Genomic DNA, 3966 nt, shown 5'->3' with positions numbered 1-3966 from the left:
GAAGAAGAAGAAGAAGAAGAAGAAGAAGAAGAAGAAGAAGAAGAAGAAGAAGAAGAAGAAGAAGAAGAAGAAGAGTACAAACAGATGTAAATATACTTATGCATCAGCTTTTCGGTAAAACATACAATTTGCACTTGAATGTTTTTCTAAAGAAATTATAAATAATGGACCTCTTTAAACAATGTAGAACCAAAAGCTAGATGGTTTGTAATAATCACTTAGTATTAATGAATATTTCCTAATATATAAAAAGGTTTACAATATGCAATACAGGAGCTACATCCCGCACCTTCCATCCGCTTCCATCATTTGCTTTGGTAGCTCATCAAGTTTCCAGCATTCAGCATGCTGCAGCAGATTGAAAGCAAAGAGGCCCTTCAGCAAGCCCTGGCTGCTGCAGTAGATAAACTTGTAGTAGTTGATTTCTCAGCCACGTGGGGTGGGCCTTGCAAAATGATCAAGTCTTTCCTTCATTCCCTGTCTGAAAAGTATTCCAACGTGTTGTTCCTTGAAGTAGATGTGGATGACTGTTTGGATGTTGCTGCAGATTGTTAAGTCGAGTGCGTGCCAACTTTCCAGTTTTTTTGAAAAGGGGGAGAAGATGAGTGAGTTTTCCGGTGCTAATAAGGGGAAGCTGGAAGCCACCGTTATGAGTTAATCTAACTGTGTTTTCTGAAGAACGTAACTACAGTGGTTTAAAGGTTTTAATATTTTTTTAATTTACAAAAAACTAAGTATGGAAATTATATACCCAACTGCCATCTGATTATAAAGGAGAGCAAAATATTAACTCTACCCTTTGAAAAAAACAATATACAGTACAGGAAAAAAATGAACATGTACTCTATACAGAGCTGTGATAGAGTAGCTTAATACTTAATGATAGGACAGAAAATTACTAGTATCATTATTCTGTGCATTAGCACAATGGGTGAGAAGTGAAACGATTGATTTCAATAAAACTACATGTAAACAGATGCATTAAATTGAATAACATTTTTGGGTTTGGAGCCTAAAAAATAACCCTGTTTCACTTTTGCCATACTTGAAAAATGGAGATCACCTGTAAAATTTTCAATTAATGATGGAAAAGAGGTATTCAATTTTAGTATGAAAAATACTCAGTTTTCTGTATGTTGGTAAAGTCAAATCATATAGACAATTAAATGTAAAGAATATATCATTAATATTAAATTATGTAAGAATTTTATAATTTATCATTGAAGAAATAGATAATGGTTAAAACAAAATTTCAATTGTTCCATTTCTTTATTCATGGCTATATATATTTTATATATATTTAGTGCATGATAAATGCTTTTTAAAAATATATCTGGTACAGGGTTTTACCACACAGCTTGGACTGATAGTGATCCTCCTGTTGTCTTCCTCCCTAGCATTGGGATTATAGGTGGGCATCACCAAGTCCAGATTCAGTGGCTGGCTCAGCACACTGGGGGCAGCTGGGATTGAATCCTGATCCCTACCCTTGCCTAAGCAGGCAATTGGTCCACTGAGCTGTCTCATGGGCCTTGATAAATACATTTTGAATGCAATACTATTTAACATAAAAAGATGTCAGTTTTGGATTTGCCAATATTTAAACTAATGTTATTCTTTTCAGCAATAAAATTGTTAAGGTTCATCAGTGTTTCTTTGAATCCAACATAAGTTGATTAAATAGGCATTATAGAGTTTCATCACAGATGACTGCATCTATGACAGTAGTTCTACAAAATGAAAATGGAGCTAAAAGGTTATTCCTATTTATAATGCATTTCAAAATAAAAGTTACTAGTAAAAAATTTGAAAAGCTTTCTAAACTGAATAAAGAAAAAAATTACAGTAAGTGAAAATCAAATCATTATCAATGCATTATAAATTTATCAAACTGTAAGGCTGGAATTTATAGTCTAGCATCATGCACAGAAATGTACGGGGATATGTTTGTGCATACACACTGACTTACCCACAAGAACCTCTTGTCCTTCAGTCTCTATAGCATGTGCCTCATTCAGGAGCACTATTTTTAAAAATATTTTATACCATATTTTCATTATGCTTTTTAACAATCAAATACACAAGTACCATTGTGTTGCAAATGCCTACATCATCCAGACTAGTGGCATACTGTACCAAGTTCAAATTAAGAGAAATATCATTATCCTTTCATTTTTATGCACTAGGGACACAATGTGATGTTTACACATGTGAGATTGATTTATTTTACTTATGAGCATGCTCTCTCCTTACTTGCATACAAGTAGAGAAGGTAGAACACTGAGCATAGAAAACGGAGTATAGAAGCTAGAAAACTCAGTGGCTATATCATGTAGGTATGTTACATAGTGCTATACCATGCAATAGTCCAGTTACCTATTACGGAAAAGTGGATGAATTCTACATAGTGTCTCTGGTCTACATTAGTGGCTAATGTGTAAATTTTTTGTTATAAACAAAGAAAAATATATTTTTCTGAAGCATTTATTATACTTGTTTCTTTCTGGAAATGTATATCCATATAGTTTATTTATATTGGAAAAATGAAAAATGAAGCTATCAGGTGTCAGATATTATGCAGTTAGATGCAAGTGGAATTACTACTATAGAATAGATTTTTTGTATTATTTCATAGGTTAATAAAGTTTACTATTGTTCAAAAATATGTAGAAATTTTAACTGCTCTTTAAACAGAAAAACTGGATCCACTGTAGCTATCATATATTTATGAAAACTTTAATGGAGGTAAGTGTTAGCATTTGCCAATGTAAACTAAGGTCTCATGTTTAACATCTTTCTTTCTTTCTTTTCTTTTGGCAGAACTGGGGATAGAACTCAGACCTTTGTGCTTGCCAAGGAAGTGCTTATTCTACTGAGCCGTCTCTCCCAGCCCCTTTAACACAAGTTTCAATGTCTTGTACTTTCAAGGTAAAAAAGATGATACTACTTGGTTGGCATACAGGAATAAACAGTAAGAATCTTCAGAAATTTCTGAATTAACTTTAAAATATTAGCAATGACAATATTACTTACTTTTATTATGTAGACTTGTAAGTAAAAAATACTGCATGAACTTTTATGAGATGTTTCATTTCCTTGTATTCTTTTTCCCCCATAATTTTAATAAGAAACAAATAGCAATGAGACAGTTTTAAATCAAATTAGTAGGCCATTTTCAATAATTAACATTCCTTGTATTCTTAAAGTTATAGTTAAAGCTAAAGTTCTACTTCCTGAGAACTAGAAATGTTTAAAATTTCTAATTAAAACAAATTTATATAAAGAAATTGACCATCCATGAGGGTGGACCATACCACACATATGATGCTATTTACTTATTCATTTTTAAGTATTAATTTGGCTTCCTAAAAGTGGTCTTATTTCTGAGAAAACCTCAGAAAGTTTGAACTTTATCTAATGATACTTTCACAAAGTTATTTCTTTAAATATCATTATTATATAGTATTATGTTAAGAGTTCATAATACTATCAAGAAGTTAGAAGAAATAGAAACAGGAACTATATTTTTATGTAGATAACACACTTGTGGCATACAATTTTAGTAAAAGTCACAATTAAGGGAAACATTTGTATGATTGATGAGTAAAAAATTATCAGGGTGTCTTATATGTCTTGAATATATAAATAAGTAATGATGAATAACCATAATAACAGGGAGACATGGTCTGATAACAATTTTCCACAGTCACGTACATCATAATTTTGTTGTACATAGTGTTGTTCAGCTTTCCATAACACAACAAGTACACACCATTTCTCTTCCAAAGCTACTACTTTTCCACAGAAACATAAGTCATCTACTTTCAGTCTGTTCTCTCAAGGATGTCCTTGCCTATAGCAGGCAGTTATCGACAATACCAGGTACACCTGAAGTCAGATGAGGAGCTCCAATAAGGAATGGAATATATTGATTTCAATGGAAGTTATAATCCATGTCAATATATT

At 32.1% G+C, this 3966-nt stretch overlaps 1 pseudogene; it reads left to right on the top strand.

Moving 5' to 3' along the window:
* The first annotated feature begins 345 nt into the window (after positions 1-345).
* Positions 346-658, top strand: LOC105743689 (annotated as a pseudogene).
* Positions 659-3966: the final 3308 nt, after the last annotated feature.

The sequence above is a fragment of the Octodon degus genome, unplaced genomic scaffold (assembly GCF_000260255.1).
Source record: "Octodon degus isolate 3935 unplaced genomic scaffold, OctDeg1.0 scaffold00150, whole genome shotgun sequence".
Classification (NCBI taxonomy): domain Eukaryota; kingdom Metazoa; phylum Chordata; class Mammalia; order Rodentia; family Octodontidae; genus Octodon; species Octodon degus.
This window is presented reverse-complemented; position numbering and strand designations above follow the sequence as displayed.